We start from the raw sequence: 18,798 nt of genomic DNA, 5'->3' as shown, positions 1-18,798 counted from the left end.
TGTTTCATGTCTCCAGTCAGGCTTGGTTTGCCTTTGCCTTGGGGAAAGGAATTCTCATGGCTTTTTTAAGGGATCTTGCACCACTCTCAAGGGAAATGAGCTGAACATCTCAATGAACTGGGAATAACCCAAAAGGTCCACAAAAAGATAATGACCATCAGCAAACATCAAGGAACATCTTCCCCAGACACTGCCCCCTGGCATAGTTGGAGACACCTGGTCTGCAAGAGGCTGGGACGAAAATCAAGGAGGGTGGACTTTATTAACATCAGAGGCCAAGAAATCTGGGTCCAGGAGGAAAACAAATACTAAAAACTATGTGACTTGAGACTAACAAATATTAAATGAATGGAAAATTGCATCTAGTTGAATATTAGGAAGTCTGAAGCTTAATTATGGAGCTCTGTGTATTGTGATGTGGTTTTTCTTTTATTAATTTGATTTGTAATTTTGAAGTTTCCTTATGCTGTTCCTTTTGTCCCTGCCCTTTTCCCAGAACTTTCAGCACTTTTCTTTTATTAGATGCCAGTTTCTCCCAGAGGCTGCCTCCCCTCGAGAATTTTCAGTTTTGTATTTCTTCAAACTTTATTTGTTCACTGAAACTGTTTTGCTCCCTTGAAGTTCTTTATTGGTTTCTACATTGTATTTCCCACCTTGATTTTACTCCCAATTTTCCTGATTTGTTAAAGGTTGTATCCTCCCGCTGGGACCTGCCCCTGTCTATAAGTTACTGTTTGCCCTCAGTTCAGGGTCCTGGGATGATGAAGAGGGGAAGTTTTACCATCAAATAAAGTTACCCCGGGACCCGTGTTGCTGTTCCTTCGTTTCATGCTGTGCCATCACTGGCAGCTGGGATTTAGTGGAGCTCGGGGGAGGGGGATTGTTGCCCCCCTGTCACCATCCAGCTGGGCCAAGCAACAGTGATGTGTAGTTATGTTATTTTAGTTTAGATGTCCTCTGTTCTCCCCATAGTTCCCCTTTCCCCCCATGTATTGTTACCATCAGGCAGCCGGGGTTGTCAAGGTCATGTAGAAGGCGGCGTGCACGTGTCCCTTACCTGGGGCAGTTGGGAATGGAGAAGCTTGTTGCCAAGGGGGTGCAGCATGGCAACACCTGATCTCCCATCAAGTTACAAGAAAGCAATCTCCACCGATAAATGGCAAAGAGCTGACTGACAGACTTTGGCAGGGCCCAGGGCTGTCAGAAGCAACTCTCAGGGGTAGAAAAGTCTGAGTACCAATCTTGAAAATTAATCAGACACGTGGTCTCCATGAGGCCAGTTCCCAGCACTGCAAATTTTTTCTTATGTTGTCCTTTGCTGTATTTTTGTTAAGGTTTAATAAACCTTTTTTAAATTTTCAAAGTGAGCAGTTGTTTCTCACTGATAGAACTACTGTCAATATGCTTTTGCTTTGTGTGATTGGTCAAAAAACTTTTGAAGTAAGTTGTAACATTAAGTTCTTGGTCTGCTGCCAGGGATGTGAGCTGCTGGCATCTTCCCATTGTCATAACCATGTAATGGGACTGATGCTGGAAAAGAAACAGCTCGAGACGTGTTCCCCAGCAGTTCCATCCCGTTCGTGATTTGTACGTAGACTCCCCGGTCAGCAATAAATGGTGCTCCTCAGTGAGGAGGATTGGTAGACTAGAAGAATATAAAAAATAAAAAATAAGACCGTGGACAGTGCAATTGCCAGAGGCCCAGGCTGTTAAAAGGAGGAATGGATCATGCCCTTTGTTGTCTGTCGCTGGTATGCTTGTAAGTAACAAGTAGCAGTTTTAGGGGCTCCTGGGCAATGAGATGGGAAACCATCTATCTAAAACAGGAGGGGATGTCTTTTACCGGCTTCAGACAATTTTACAGGAAAAAGGACATTCAGACAGCTCAAAACATGAACGAAAAGACTTATTAATCTGGGTAAAAGCGAATACTCAAAATATAGACTTGAAGTCTGCTTTTGCCTTTGATTTCTGGGACCAGATAAACTGGAAAATTTACAGTCTAGTCTCTCTCAAAAGGAAGAGACTTTAATCAAACCTGTTTCCAGAGCTTTATCATAGAGCTTTAAACAGAATGATCGTAACAGAGACTTTCTCAAACACCAAAACAGAACACCTAGTTCTAAGATATTAATTCCGAGTGGTGCTAGGTCTTTGTCCATCTCTGGGAGGATCTCGGGTTTTGTTTGTAGCTCTTTCCCTTCTCCTGTCATGTCTGGGGTTTCCCCAGGCAGTGTGGACAGCATCCCAATCCCCGCAAAGGGGGAATCAGATCAGCTTCCAGCTTTGGTCGTGTCCTCTGTTTCTTCCAGGATTCCCTGTGCCTCTGATGCTGCGACCAGGCATCCTCCATTCCTCCACAAAATCATCCACCCCTGGATTTCCCGGGAAAGCATTCGGGATTTTCGTTGCGCTGCGAGAATTTGGGGGGTCAGGAGTCGTGTTCTGGGGAGATTGGGAGTCAAACGGGTGTGAGAGATGAGAGTTTGGGGAAGGTTTGCAAAACGAGGGCTGCTGTTTCTGAGCCCTGTTCCTCTTCCAAACAAGTTGTGGTCGGATCTTGTTCTGAAGTTGTTCAGCGGGGCCTGCCAAGGGGGCTCCAGATCCACTTTGCCTGGCCGAGGGGCTGTGGGAGTCACCCCTGCCACGGTTTCTTCCCGGGAAGTCATTCCCTCAGATCGGGCTCAGGCGGGCAGATTGTTTTGCAGTTCTGAGAATTCTTTTCATAGAGATTCCTCCACCAAGCCTCTTCCAGCGTTTTTGCTGCTTTTAGCACCCCAGACTCTGGTTACAGCTAGTGGGGGGGCTTTAGATTTAGCTCTGCCTGCAGGGAAGCAGGCAGGGGGACAAACAGAAGCAGCGGGAGGCAGCCAAGAGTCAAGCAGAGCTGGGATGGCTCTGCCCAGAGAGATGGATGGGGTGGAGGCGGGAGAGCTCAGGAAAGTTTCTGTGCAAACACAAAGAGTTCAGTAAAAGCCTTGAAACCTCTCTCATTTGTTGCTGGGAGGGCGGGGGGGAAAGCATGCTGAGATCGCAGCTCAGACCTGAGAGTTTTCCAGCTGAGTCCCTGTGGGTGGGGATGCGGTGTGGAACCTGTAACAGCTCATTGCAAAGTGTCACAAATACAAATTTGGGATCTACAGCTCTAGCGCAGCTTGATTTGTATGAATCTATAAACCCCAATTTAGTGAATTGAGATGTGATTTAGCAAGCTCTAGCTTTCTTCCTCTAACCAATACAACACATTCCTCGGCCGCTACCTCCAGCGGTGGGCAGGGGAAGGGAGGTGGGGGGTGTGTTAAAAATGTAGAGCTCTCCTCCTCCACCCTTCCTGGCAGGGCTCCCGGGAAGGGCGACACCTCTGCCAAGAACTTGGAGCTTCTTGGCAAGGTTCCTGAGACAGCTGATTGCTGTGACAACACTACCTGTTCTTCTGTACCAGATACAGGAGTGATAAGAGGAAGAAACCACACACAGTCTAAATCAGAGGGAAACCTTCCACTTCAACTACCTAATTCATCTAATATTAGTCAAAGTTTAGAAAAAATTTAGACTCAAATAAACAGTTCCTTGCCTTAACCTGCAGGATATAGTCATAATGATGTAAATCCATGCTATGAAACTCATTCTCACCATGATATAAAAGAACTCCGTCAAGCTTTGAAAGAATGTAGGTTCTCTTCTCCTTATTTTAAGAATGTCTTGAAAAGTATATTTAATTCTTTTACTTTAGTCCCTGCTGATTGTCAAAATGTAGCTTCCTTGATCTGAACCAATTCACAATATCTTTTATGGGAATTACAATGGAAAAAATCTTCTTAATAAATCAGTTGAAAAATATAACAATACTCCTTATGAGAATATAGATATTATATGCCCAACTAGCAAGTGATCCAACTTTCCACAGACCAGAAAATCAGGCTGTAGAATTGCCTCAGCCTATAGTCATAGATATTAAAAATGCTGCTAGAAAAGCTTTCCTTGCAGTTGAGCCAGCTGGTACCCATGTAAATGCTTACCCTACTATCAAACAAACTGATTTAGAACCCTTTAGTTCTTTCCTAGATAGATTACCCAAGCTGTTGAAAAACAGTGTCCAGGTGAACAAACTCATTTCTGTTTTATTCAAAACCTTGCTTTGGTCAATGCTAATGAAGAATGTAAAAAAATTATTTTAACTGTACCTGATCAGCCTCCAAGTGTAACACAGATGCTAACAGCTGGCAGTAAGCTCACCTCTCCACAACATCTGGCTAATGTACAAATCAATGCTTTTGGAAAGCAGATTGCAGAATCGCAAGAATAGTCTAGAAAAACATCGGGAGATAATTTAGGAAAAGCTTTAAGAGAAAATTTGAGACAACAAATGGAAAAGCTTGAAAAAGCCCTAGAAGCACAAACAAAAATTTTGTCCAAATCTGTTGGCACTTTACTCTTGGACTCTGATAAAAAAATTTCTTGCTTTGCTTGTAGTAAAACAGGTCACATTAAAAAATATTGTCCTACAAAAACATTCCAACCTAAACAACTTTCTATTTGCCCTCGATGTCGGAAAGGGAAGCATCTTGCTAAGCACTGACACTCTCAGTTTGACATCGATGGCAAACCTTTGTCGTTAAACTCAAAAAAGATCGTGGATAAACTCTAAAAAGACCGTGGATTAGCCTCGACACAAGCAGTGGTACCTCCTGACAGTCAATTACCCAGCCAAGTGGCATTGGTTCCTCCATCATTTATTCCGCAGTCAACCATTTCTCAAATTGTCCCAGCTCAATACCCTCAAGCAGAAGGTTTGAATTGGCCTCCTCAAAATTAATACAGCTTTTAAATAAATTTTGTTATGAAAGTATTTCTACTGGAATTATCAGGTTTTTTTCAACTAAGACAAGATCTTTTAATTATAGGCAAGGCCAGCAACAAAATTTTCAGACTTTCAGTGCATCCAGCTGTTGTTTCAGTAAATTGTAACAAAGAGCTAGTAATTTTAGCTCTTGCACTTAATGTTCCTATAGTAATTCCACCAAAAACACCTATAGCTATTGCATTTCTTTTACCCATGAATACATCTAAGCAAAACAACTTTCCAGAGAATTCAATTCTGTCTGTGCCATTTGGAACTCAGGTCCTGAGGTCTTTTGGGTGCAATCTTTAGACCACAGCCAACCAAAATTGACTTGCAGCCTGACTCACCGTGGTAAAACAATTTCCATTACAGGCATGCCAGGTACTGGTGCAGATGTCACTGTAATTTCTCACGTGTTTTGGCCCAGTGATTGCGATTTGGTAGCTCCTGCAAGTTCCCTCACAGGGACTGGAGGTGCTACCGCGTGTTTGCAAAGTGCATCCCTGATTAACATTACAAGTCCTGAAGGACAAAGAGCGACACTGTGTCCTTTTGTTGTTCAGAAGCCTCTCAGTGTCTGGGGGAGAGACATCCTGTCCCAACAGGGAGCAAAACTAAAAGTGAGCCTGTGATGGAAACCACACCAAAACCTGCCACTTTAAAGCTGAACTAAAAAACTGATCATCCTATAGAGATTGATCAATTGCCTTTAACTGAGAAAAAATTAAATATCCTTAAAAGATTAGTAAAAGAACAGTTACAGCAAGGTCACATCACACCCACAAACAGTCCCTGAAATTCACCACTATTTGTCAACCACAAGAAGACATCGGACAACCCTAGAAGTTGCTTCATGACCTAAAGAAGATCAATAAAGTAATTGAAGACATGGGACCTCTTCAGCCTAGACTTCCTTCTTTATCAATGATCCCAAAACACTGGCCTCTTGTTGACATTGATTTAAACTATTGTGTTTTCCACATCCCACTTCACCCTAGTGATGCTCCAAGATTTGTCTTTTCAGTTCCAGTCAGTCATCGATCGAAGAGAACCCATCCAGAGATGCCACCAGAAATCATTGCCTCAAAGAATAAAATAATTGCCTATAATTTGTCAATATTTTGTTGCACAAGTTTTGTCTCCAGGTTAACAGAAGCATCCAAGATCCATTATTCTACACTAGATAGATGATTTGCTCATCACAACTACAATGCAGCCAAGGAGAAAACAAACTCGTGCTAGTGTTGTTACTGAAATCCAAAATACTGGAGATGAAATTTCTATGACCACAACTCAAGAAGTTCCACCCTAGAAGTATCTAGGATGGAAAATGACTGAAAAAACAATACAAAAGATACAGCTCCAGACCAGTATCAGCAACCCACAAAATTTACAACAACTTCTAAGAGAAATCACTTAGGTCAGGACTGATTTGAGAATTACCAGTGATGAACTGAGACCACTTTTTAATTTACGGAGAAGAAGCTGTGACATCAATTCTCCTAAAACTCTAATATCTGAAGCTCTTGTAGGCCTTAACAAAGTCATAGAAGCTCTCCAAAGACGACAAGCTCATCACTGTATTCCAGAAAAGCCTTACTTTTTTGCTATTTTGAGAGAAAAAAATGCAACTTTGTAGCCTCATCTTTTGATGAGACTCCTCTAAGAGACATCCTTTGTTGATAATAAAACAAGTCTTTCTTCCCTACAAGTTTCCAAAGACTCTTTTTTCAGTTTTAGAGATAATAGCACAAATTGTAATGAAAGCCAGAATAAAATTGTTAAGTTTAGCAGGTCAAGAGTTTACAGTTATCTATTTACCATTGGAGAAAAAAATATCTTAAATAGGCAAAGTAAAATTCTGATGATTTGCAATATGCATTGTTAAATTTTCCAAGTATTTGTTGTGTTCATTACCCAGCTCACAAATTATTGCAAGCAAAATTGAGTTGGAGAGAGAAACCTATGTTAGGCAAAGAACCCTTGAACGCAAAAACTCTTTTCTCTTTTCACTAACAAATCTAGCAAAAGTCACAAGTCAGTCGTAACTAAGTTGAACCAAACAACTAATACTTAAGAATCAGATATTAGAATAGCAGAAGGATCTCCTCAAATTGTTAAGCTTGCTGCTGTAGTTTGGGCTTTTCAGCTCTTTCTACAACCTTTTAATTTAATCACAGATTCTGCTTATGTTGCTAATGTGGTTAAAATATAAGAAAGATCAGTTCCAAAATATGTTATGCTGCTAATGTAGTTCAAAGAATAGAAAGATCAGTTTTAAAGAATGTTAATAATGACACTTTATATCGTTGGCTTTCATGTCTTTATACAACTTTGCAATCTAGAACTAATCCATATTTGATTTCTCACACTAGGGCTCATTCCTTGCTTCCTAGATTTTTAGTGGAAGGAAACACAGGAGCACCAAACCTGACAATGGTTATTTCAAACACTTTACCAAGCAATTTTTGAATAAGCAAAACTGAGTCATGCCTTTTTTCACCAAAATGCACAAGCATTTGTGCAAATGTTTGAAATTTCCAAAAGTGAAGCTAAGGCTATCGTCAGTACTTGCACTCACCATCAGCTTGTGCAGCCTCCTGTTTCTACAAGAGCAGTCAACCCACAAAGCTTACAAAGCCTGCAGTTATGGCAAATGGATATCACTAAATATCCTTCCTTTGGTAAATTTAAAAATATGCAGGTTTCAGTAGACACGTTCTCTTGCACAGTTTTTACTTCTGTTCGCAAAAGTAAAACAAGTAATCATGCCTGTCAACCTTTTTTGCAAGCTTTTGCTTCATTAAGTGTACCCCAAGATAGAAAAACTGACAATAGTCCTGCATATAGATCTAAAAATTAGCCACATTTAAAAAAATTTAAGTGTTCATCACATCTTTAGTATTCCTCATTTTCCCACAAGTCAAGCAATTATTGAGACAACACATCAAACATTAAAACATATTCTTCATCGACAGAAGGGGGATTAGAGGTGACACCACAGATGAGGTTGAACAAAGCTTTCTATGTTTTGAATTTTTTAAACAGCTCTGTTGCAGAACCCGATCCACCAATTTTCAGGCATTTTTCAAATAATAGACAGATAAAACGGAAAGAAAATCCCCCTGTTTTAATTAGAAACCCTGAGACTGGACAAATTGGAGGTCCTTTTTGCTTAATCACTTGGGGCAAAGGGTGTGCTCCTGTCTCTACAGGTGCAGGAATTAAGTGGGTCCCAGCCAAAAACGTCAAACCGTATCGCACCCCAGAACGTGTTGGCGAGTCCAAGGCCGTGGAAGCGAGTACGCAGACGTGAGCCCAACAGAGGCATCACAGGTCACGCCTGGCATTCCTTGCTCATCCCTGGAACCTGCAAAGTCTGATTGTATGCTATTTATCAACGTGTCAATTGTGTGTTTCGTAGAATCTTTTTGGCAAATGTGTGGGTTTTGTTTTGTTACATTAGAGATCCCCCTACTGGATTTTCAAAGGTGAAATTCTTTTTAAAGGTCAAAAGCAAAGTTTTTAAATTGAGATATATAGGAAGACCTTTTTGCCAAAAATATGCTCACTAAAAGGAAGGAGCGAAATTGAATGATACACTAGTGTTAGTTGGTTTTAATTGTTTCTTATAGTGCAAATTTACCTGTAGAACAACTAAAAACAAATGTTTGGGTGACCTTAGCCAAGGCAACAGGCTCAGATACCATATGCTTGTCTAATTCAGAAGCAGAAAAACCTGTCTAGTCGGTGTGCCAGTAAAGGATTTGCCTTTGATTGAAAAACAATTTAATAGTAAGCCTAGTGAAATTGACAATGAGAGCAATCCTGTACTGAATTCGAACATTTGGGCCTAGGAACTTCCCAAAGCAGTGTCTGAACCCCAAGAATTAGAAATCCTTGGTTCTTTAACAATGGACTTTTGCCTTACGTTGACAGCTAATGACTCACCAGAAGGTGACCTTCCAAAGTACAATGTTAGTCCCCATTATTTTGCATACAGAAATTCAAGTTTTTAGTGTAGTGATTCAGACAGTTGGGATGTGCTTTCCGAGGCTGACCAATGTCCTTGACAATTGCCAAAAGGATATGGGCTCAATTGTGGAGATAGGGCTTGGCAAGGCTTTCCATCACGCCTTGAAGGTGGCCCATGTAGCATTGGAATGCTCACTGTGATAGCACCTACTGCTAAAGCAGTCATTAAGAAGAAACATAGGGGAACAAGATCTGCTCATCACTATGATGAGAATTGTAAGAGTGATTTCATGCCTTAGAATGCTGCCAAAAAGGGTTCCAGCAGGTTTGTTTTTACCCCAAATGGCTTCAGCAAGGGCATTGAAACAATGAGATTGAGTTGGATGTTGGCTGAGTAAAGGAACTAATGCCACATCCACTGCAATCAGTGATATGCTGACAGATGTTAATAATGTTAGACATGCTACCCTTCAAAACAGAGCAGCAGTGGATTTTCTTTTACTGGCACATGGACAGGGTTGTGAGGAATTTGAAGGATTCTGTTGCATGATCCTGTCAGAGCATTCTGAATCCATCCAAACAGCATACAAAAGCTGAAAGATTTGACAGCTCAAATTAAAGAAGATGGTCTGTCATACTTAGATGATTTGTTCCAAGAATGGAGCTTTGCACCTTGGCTAAGGGAACTCTGTAAGATAGGTCTATATGTGCTGAGTGTTTTGGTGGCCATACTAGTAGTGACACCTTGCAGACTTTGGTGCGACAAATGATGGACAAAACTATCAGAGAAGTTTTTATCATACAAGAGAGAAAAGCAGGAAATAGATTCACAGAAAGTTCTCCAAATCTTTCCGAGATGGTAGATGAAGGTATAGCCATAGAAAAAGGTTTTGAATTAAAACCTTAGAACAGGCGAGAGTTTTTGAACAATGAGTTGTAATTGTTATCAGACATGACTTATGCCCTTTGAACTGACTGGATTTACACTGCATTAAAATTGCTGTGTTGTAATATAGAAATACTTAATGTGAGCAAAAAGGAAGCTCTAAGCAAGTAACAAGCAGATATATTAGAGTAACGCTACAAAACGCAAGGGAGTTAATAAAGGAGACAGTTAGGAAAGTTTCTTTTTAGTTGAACCAAGAGGGGGAATTGTGGGAATCCATAAAATCTGAGGGTTTTGGGAAAGCTGCAAAAGGCAAGCCTCAGTGACAGCAGAACTGCAATTAGAGCTAAAAAGTAATCATAAGATTTGTCAGCAGAAAAATTGTATAAGAAGTAGGTAAGTAAAGACTTAGAGAGCAATGGTCTATGTATTAACACTTGTCTAGAACAACTCCCTAACCTGCAGAAAAGTCTATCTAGTTGAACATGAGGAAGTTCTAAGCTTAATAATGGAGCTCTGTGCGTTGTATTTTAAGCAGATATTGTATTTGAAATAAGCAAGCATTATTTTAACCAAAGGAATGTGTGCTTATAGTAATTGGATGGAACTAATGTCAATAGGTTTTGCTTTTTGTGATTGGCCAGGAAACTTTTAAAGTAAGTTGCAACATTAAGTTCTTGGTCTGCTGCTTGGGATGTGAGATGCTGGCATCTTCCCATGGTCATAACCATATAATGAGACTGATGCTGGAAAATGAAACTGCTCAAGGCACATTCCTGAGTAGTACTGTCCTGTTCGTGATTTCTACATAGATCCAGATCCAGCAATAAGGGGCAGCTGTCCAGCTGGGCCCAGCTGTGCCAGCAGCTCCAGCCGTGCTGGGGAGCCTTGCCAGCTCTGGGCCCTGCTGTTCAGGAGTCTCCCTGTGTGCCACTGGCAGCTGGGGCCTCAGCCACCTCCTCTCTCCACAGGAGCACCTCTGCAGCTTCACAAGACCGGCCAAAGGCCTCAGTCATGGAGAACTGGGCCTGTCCTCTTGCATCTCCGTGCCAGTGCCCGTTGTCCCTGCCATGGCTGCATGACCAGCTCATTGCTGGGCACATGCTGCTGCCACCACCACCCAGAACAGGAGCCTCTGTCCCCAGAGGTGCTGCTCCTAGTGTCCAGCCAGGACAGGTGATGCGGCCCTCCTGCCAGGGAAGGGCCTGAGCCCAGCAACATCTTTGGGCTTCAGCTCCTGTGTCTGTGTGCTACCACCAGCACTGGCTGAGCTGCTTGTCTGGGCACAGCTAGGAGGGGCAGCCAGCAACCACACATAGGACTCCTGAGAAAAAGCGACGCCATTTTGTCTTTAATTTACATTTTGACATATTAGAAATTTTTAGAAATATTCAGCATTATTTTTCATAGGAAAAAATCCCCAAATATCTCTTACATTTTTCTATAGTCCTTTAGGAATTTTCAAAGTACTTTTTGAATTAGAAAAATTTAGAACACTTTTACACTTGTAGAATAAAAAATAAAATTGCATTTAATTGGTAATCTTCTCTCTAAGAAGAATGAAGTCATGACAAGACACCCAGTGTACTGGAGAGACTCTTTTCTCACTGGAGATTTGTACCTAGTGACAACAACCAACTTAAAACCTTTTCCCTGATATTTTCTGGGAATTCTGACAGCTCACCTCTCCATCTTCAGAGGCAAAATTTGAGACCAGTGGGCATCTCCTGCAGTGCAGGAGGGTCTCTGTGTGCCAGCTGCAACTGGGGCCTCAGCCACCTCCTGTCTCAACAGGTGTCCATCTGCAGCTTTACAGGAACGGCCAAACACCTCAGTCTGGGACACCCGTAGCAGACATTTCCCATCTCCATCCCCATGCCTGATGTCCCTGTGCCAGCTGCTTTAACAGCTTGTTGCTGTGCAGATGCTGCCTCCAGCCAGACAAGGTCCTCTGCCCCTGAAGGCACTGGCCCTGCTGTCTGGCCCCTACTGAAGGTGGGCAGGGCTTGGCCCAGCTCTTCTCTTGCACTAAAGAGATGGAGCTGTCACCCCAGTGTGCGGGTGGTAGCAGCAGTAAAGCCCAGCCAGGATCAGCACTGGCTGAGCTCCGTGCCCAGGGACAGCTGGGGATGGCCACGGGGTGGGCAGGCAGGAGCCAGGCAGAGGCTGCTGTGACCTGTGTGGAGGGTCCCTGGGGAGATGGGGCAGCCCATGCTGAGCATCCCTGGGCTGAGGGACATTTCCTTGCCTGGGACCATCTGGGCCTGGACCTCCTCCAGGGCGATGCCCAGGAAAAGAGGGAAGCCATCAAGAGCATCTCCAGGGACACAGCCTGACCAGCAATGTCAGTAGGCAAAACACAAATTTTGCTGAGCAATGGCTCATTGATGAAGCAAACCATTTACATTCGGGGCAATCCATTCATGCAGATGGGGGCACACCATGGGGGTACAGTTAGGGCCATGAGGTCACAGAAGGGCTCTGGGGTTACAGCAGGCTGAGGTCACAGCAGGCCCTGAGGTCACAGAGGTGCCAGAGGTGCCAGAGCCCCGTGGTTGCACAGCAGCACAAGGAGCCAGCAGTCAGTCCCTGAGCACAACTGTTGCGGCAGCAGCGGCGGTGGCAGCAGCGGTGCTGACGTTGGGACAGCGGTGTCAGGACAGCGGTGGCAGCAAGAGCTGCGGGACTGGCAGAGGGCAAGGCACCATGGCCCTTGCTCTGCGCCTCCTCCTCCTGCTGCTCCTGGCCGTGGCCCTGCCTGCCAGGGCTGCCCAGGCTGCTCCGCTGCAAGCGCGGCGAGCAGGTGAGCCGGCAGCCTGGCTGCCCTTTCCCGGCACAGCGCTCCCTGCTCCCCGGGAAGAGCTGGGGATGGTTTTGCCCAGGGCTTTGGGGAGGGTTTCCTCTGCGGGAGGGTGAGAGTCCCAAGGGGCCCTGGGCTGCTCCAGCCACCACTCCAGGGATGTTGCACAGGGCCTGAAAAGAGGGTGGAGAGTGACCAGAGCCAGCTCAGAGCTCCCCAGACCCCTGTGTAGCTTTGGCCTTGTCCACTGACATCTGGTTCCCACAGTCTTACCCGATCCCCTTGCAGTGCCCAGTTCTCCAAGCCAGAGGGGGAATCCCAGAACATCATGGAAATGGTTCTGATCTTTGCTCCCTTTTAGACTGGGATGGTGTCATGGACTATCTGGATGCCCTATCAGATAATGACTTGAAACCCCCGGAGAATGCTGGAGGTAAGATCTCTGTGAGCCTTTCAGAGAAAATACTCTGTGTCCATGCGGCAAGAGATCACTCGTGTGCCATTTCCCTCAACATAATCTCAGGATTGAAAGAATCTTGAGAATTTGCCCTGCTCCCCACTGAGACCCTGAGTGATCCCACAGGATCACTGTCAGTGGGAGGAAGGAGCATTTAGCTGTCCATCTTCCTCCCGTGTGCAATGCCAGTGTGTCCTTCCGTGTGCTCTGTGCAGCCAGGGAGAAGAGCAGAGAGGGAAGGGGCCAGGCCCAGGGCTGTGCCCCACGGCTGAGCCTTTTGCAGCTCCTCTGCCGGCTACAGGGAGCCTGAGCTGCTCCTGCTGCCACTGCCAAGCCCTGGCCCTGCCCGTGGCTGGCTTTAGAGCTGCTGGCAGTTCCAGGGAGTCCTTTCTGCCCCGACTGCCCTGCAAGGGGCTCCTTCCATGCCAGTGTGGGGCCACTGGCAGGCACGTGCTGCCACTGCCCCTGCTCCTGAGTGGGAGGCAGGTCTGAGGGAATGCCTTGGAGGGCACCAATCACCCAGGTGCACTCACTGCCACTTGGGCCTAAAGGAGAAATTCAATCACTTTCCATTAAGGTCTTCCTAGATGGAAGAACCAAGACGCAGGAGACAGCAAGTCGCTGGAGGCAGCCAAACTTCTGGACAAGATGCTGAGTGACCTGGAGAGACGTCGTGGTGAGTGCATTTCCCTCATGCTTTCCCTGGGACTCAGCAGCCGGGGGCTTTGGCTGCACATCTGGACACGCCATGCCCGGCACAGTGGGAAGGGATCCATGGCAGCCTCGCTGCCCCACTGCTGCTTTCACGCCCTGCAGGGCTGTTTCCCAGCCTGGCCTGGCTGCAGCTTCTGCCCAGCCTCTGCAGGAAGGCATTTGGCATCAGCTGACAGGCTGCACAAACTGCAGCTTTGGCTTGAGGTGCCCTGCAATTTGGTCTCCAGGCAGATCAGGAATGGCAGCTGTTTGGACAAGAGAGTGCCCTGTCCAATCCCAAAAGTTTTTATGATTTCCAAATCCTTATCCATCAGTTTGACCAATATTGTCTCCTGAAGATTCCAACTCCCAGAAAGAGGAACATCTGCACCTAATCCAACTGTTCCTTTTTCTTTCTGCAGAGATGAAACGAAAGGCTGTGCTGAAGACTGAGTTTCCTGGAGGAAGCAGTGGCTCATTGGCAGCCTCTGCAGCAGGAAGGGTGTCGATGCCAGGCACAGGCCCAGGAGGTAATTGCTGTGCCTCGGGGCCTGAGCCCTGCTGAGGCTTGACATGCCCTCTCTGCTGCTGTGTGTCAGTGCCTGCCCCTCCAGGGATGTTGCACAGGGCCTGCAAAGAGGGTGGAGAGTGACCAGAGCCAGTCCAGAGCTCCCCAGGCCCCTGTGCAGCTTTGGCCTTGTCCATTGACATCTGGCTCCCACGGCCTTACCCGACCCCCTTGCAGTGCCCAGTTCCCAAAGGCAGAAGGGGATCCCAGCACACCATGGAAATGGGTTCTGATCTATGCTCCCTTTCTAGGTGAGGGTGCTGGGATAGGTTCTCCAGCAGCTGGGATGGAAGTTGGTTTGGAACCCTTGGGAGCTTCTGCAGGTAAGTTCTCAATTTCCCCTCAGAGAATAATCATTGACAAACTGTCAGGAACCAGGTGACAGGAGCTTCTGTGGCTGTTGAGTTCCAGGTGTGTCTGCAGGGAGGACTTTTCAAGCTCCAGGGCTGGTTGCTGCACACAAGCCCAGCTCCCATGGCAGGGGTGAGTAGGTTACCCCTGCTGTCCCCACAGGCTGAGCCCTGGTCCTGTGGAATCCATTTCTGGAGAAATGGAAATACTTTCTCTTAAGGTCCTCTGAGAGGGAGGAAAAAACCTACAAAACAAAATAAGTCCCTGGAGGAATCCAAACAAGCAGACCAAATCTTGACTGGACTGGAGAGACAACGTGGTGGGTGCATTTCCCTCATGCTTCCCCTGGGACTCAGCAGCCGGGGGCTTTGGCTGCACATCTGGACACGCCGTGCCCGGCACAGCAGGAAGGGATCCATGGCAGCCTCGCTGCCCCGCTGCTGCTTTGATGCCCTGCAGGGCTGTTTCCCAGCCTGGCCTGGCTGCAGCTTCTGCCCAGCCCCTGCAGGAAAGCATTTGGCATCAGATGACAGGCAGCCCAAACTGCACCAAAGGGCATGCCCACCCTGAGATCCCCTGCAATTTCCTGGTCTGTGGGTAGATCCGGAGAGGCAACTATTTGGAGATGGGAGGGCCCAGGAGCAGAACCAAGAGCCTTGGCCTTTCCTGATACTTTTCCATATCATTGACACGTAGTGTTTCATAAAAATGCCACCTCTCCAAAGGGGAATGGTTCCACCAGATCCAGCTGTCCTTTTTCCTTTCTCCAGACGTGGACCAAAAAGGTTTGTGGAAGGCAGCACTTCCTGGAGGAAGCGATGGCTCAGTGCCAGCCACTGATGCACAAAGGGAGGAGATGCCAGACAGTGCCACAGAAGGTGATTGCTGTGCCAGGCTCAGCCAGGCTCAGCATTCCTGCTGGGCTCCTTCCATGGGAGACACGTCCCAAAACCTGGGAGCAGCTGCACAGGGTGGCCATGGTGGGGAAAGGGCAGAGGGGGTGTGCAAGGCTCCCATGACTCCTGACGGGGTCTGAGCCTGTCCCCTGGGGCTGGGGGAGCTGTCACGGGGCAGGGAGGGCCAGGGCTGGCAGTGGCTGCTCAGGGATGGCTTTGGCCCGTGTCCCTGGCAGCAGCCACTGCCCAAGCAGCTGCGCTGCCCCCGGGCTCTCCTCCCGGCCTGCTGGGCTTTGTTGGCTGGCACAGCCTGTGCCAAGGGCCGGCAAGGTGCCTGCAGGCCCCAGCTCTGGGGGAAACAGAGAACGTCCTGCCCGTATCCACCGTGCTGCCACCTCAGCAGTGCAGCACAGCATGGGCTCACGCTCCCCATTGCTCCCACAGACGTTATCAATGAAACAGGAATATATGCCCCGGATCCAGTGCGTCTCCCAAGAATTGTCTGCCCCCAGGATGCGCGCAGGACCTGCATGATAGGCACGGTAGTGACAGTGTTCACTGTGCCACTTGTGCTGATAGGCTGCTATCTTGCCATTCGCAAGCTTTACGAGCTCAGACGGTCAGTTGTTGATTTCTCTCCACAGTTTTCTTATAACTCTTATAACTCTGCTTCTGGCATTGGTAGCATGACTGGGAGTCATGCTGCTGTGGAGTTGTGGCCAGTCCATGGTTGTCCAAATAACTCTGCTGAGGCTTCTGCTGCTGCCCAGTGCTTCCATTGGCCTCTCAATTGCTGGGCCTTGTCCTGGGGGCCCGCTGGGGCTGCAGCCAGTGCTGGCTCCCACTGAGGCTGCCTGGCCAAGAGCAGCCCCAGGGGCACAGGGCAGAGGCAGAGCAAGTTCTCAACAGTATTTGGGCAGCACTGTTCAGGACTGAACAGAACAGTGCTTATTTAGTAGCTCGTATAAAGTTTCATGGTAACAGTGGTGTTGCAGGTCAAGCAAATTTACTCCAGATCAGTATTAAAAAAAATCCAACGTGATGAAGGTTTGGCTTTGGCCTTGAGACTTTGCTCTTTGTGTGAGCCCTGCTCTGGATTGATTCCCAATCAGTCTTGGAGCTGGTTTTGGGCAAAGGCTCATCCCAGCCCTGAGCCTTGGCAGTTCTCTGGCCTCAAAGGGACAGCTGAGGCTGCACTGCACATGACTGGGGTTCAGGGCTCCATTATCAAAGAGCTTTGAGATATATAAATTACTGTATTCTTACTACATGGTTTTTGTTATGAAATTCATTCATTAGTTTTTAAAACTTAATTGTAATAAAACTTCTTTCCCAGTGCTTTTTCCAGTTATTTGATATAGTCAGTGATGGCCTAGGTATCCCATGGCTGAATTAGAAGACTGTAAGTATTATAAAATGAAATAATCTTGACACTCTTATGTCTTTCACAGACTCCTGAAACTTATGTTGGTTTGATGTGACCAACAGAAGAGTTTGGCTCTGCTTTTAATTGAAACAAGCAGCAGAGCTGGAACCTGTTGAAAAGAGTCTCTTCACTTCATAGCTAAAGCAAACAGCCAGGGTTCTTATTGAGGAATATAATATCTACATTTCATGTATATACTCCTGACAAGTAGCTGATAGAAATGAGGGATTTGGACTCTTTGGGAAGTACTGACCAGTTGGGCATTGGCTCTCTGAAGCTCAGTCTATAATAACCAATCTTTTTCAGAAGAGAATGTTCAGTTTCTTCCTGGCCCTCACACTCTTGCATTTGCATTGAAAAACACTTCTTGAAAGAAATTTACAACAGCTCTTTGTGGTCCCTTAGTTGACTTTTCTCTCTTTCTCCACAGACGTCGTTGAAAACCTGTACGATGCCATTAAAGAAGCTGGAAAGAAGCTCCTGGAAAAGAGAACAATACATCTGCTCCCACCCTCTGGACAGGACCTTCTGATTTCTTCCTGCGAGCAGGCACTCATGAATGTCAGTCAGGGAGGAATTTGCTGCAGTTCCAGCATTTGGCATCTTAAAAGCGTCTGTTATTTAATGTCCTGACTAAATGTAACTGTATAAAATAAAATTTCTTTCTAATCAAAACTCATAGGAAAAGGAGAAAAAAAATACTTTTTTTTTTTTTTTAAAGCTGCTCATTCACTGAGTGTAGCAGGCACAGGGCCTGCACGGCCTCCTTGGCGGTCAGAGGCCTAAGAGCTAGGAAATGCCAAGTCAGCATGACTGGACCCTAGCAGCCCCTCTCTTCCGCCTGTCGGACCCTGCTTATCTCCCTGTAAACCCATAGGTCACTTTCCCCTGACCCTTACTATTGGACAGTTTTCAAAACCCCTGTAGGGTATAAAAACCCCTGATTCTGCCCGGTTCGGCAGAAGAGCTGTCACTGGACCCTTCGCGGAGACCCGAATAAAAGAATCCTGAGGAACCCATACAGCGCTTCTCACATCTCTCTCCCCTGTGTCTGCTGCTGCGGCACCTAGCAAGCTACGAGCTGAAATCACTAAGAGCTGATTATCACTAAGAGCTGCAAATCACTATAGCTTGCCTAGGTTGCCTGAGCCCCCCGCTGAGCTATCCTGGCTGGCCGGCATTCCCTGCTGGGCTCCTGCCCTGAGGGTAATGACCTGGCCATAGCTGGTGCACCGAACAGCCGGGGCCTCTGGACCGACATCTGAACCGCCGCGATATTCTGGCCGCGGAACTGAATGCCAGACCTGGCATTTCAGAGGAGCAGCATTTCTTCTTGAAATTGTCACTGCCTTCGCTCGTCAGAAATCCTGGAAGAAGAAGCTCTCTGTTTTAGAACGACTCTTCTGGAAAGGAGGTCAGCCGAACCGTAACACGACACCTGAGCACGCGAGTGTTCGTGGAGGCTGACAAGCAGACGACCCCCAGCAGAACTTTGACCCACAACTGGCTGAAGAAGTGTAAGTTTAAAACAGCCTTTCTTGCGCGCAAAATACTTTTTCCTTGGGTCCTTTTTTTTGTTTTTTTTCTCTTTTTTTCTCTTTTTTCTGCTGGCGGGGAACGGGAACATGGAATCAAAGCTTAGTACATTGAAACGATCCCAGAACGAGAGAGATTTATATTTACTAATCCTAGAAATCCTATCTTATAACAACTTTTCTTTTTCTAAAGGTAACCTTTCAAAAATTAACCTGAAAAAATTTATAACGTGGATTCTCTGCCACTTTCCAGATACTAATACACAGACTATTACCTTAGATTCCTTTTGGGATACAATTGGGACCACGATATATAAGTTTCAAACTAACCAAGACTTTTCTGTAACCCGGTTTTTACCTATATTTCA

At 46.2% G+C, this 18,798-nt stretch overlaps 1 long non-coding RNA gene across 1 annotated transcript; it reads left to right on the top strand.

Annotated features, from left to right (window-relative positions):
- Positions 1-13,536: 13,536 nt before the first annotated feature.
- On the top strand, positions 13,537-14,933 carry LOC135307105 (uncharacterized). The gene is made up of 4 exons (XR_010367837.1): positions 13,537-13,637; positions 14,077-14,184; positions 14,474-14,545; positions 14,634-14,933. It is a non-coding gene; the product is annotated as an uncharacterized LOC135307105 (long non-coding RNA).
- Positions 14,934-18,798: the final 3,865 nt, after the last annotated feature.

The sequence above is a fragment of the Passer domesticus genome, chromosome 9, assembly GCF_036417665.1.
Source record: "Passer domesticus isolate bPasDom1 chromosome 9, bPasDom1.hap1, whole genome shotgun sequence".
NCBI classification, from domain to species: Eukaryota; Metazoa; Chordata; class Aves; order Passeriformes; family Passeridae; genus Passer; species Passer domesticus.
The sequence above is the reverse complement of the archived record's forward strand: the minus strand, read 5'-3'. Positions and strand labels throughout refer to the sequence as shown.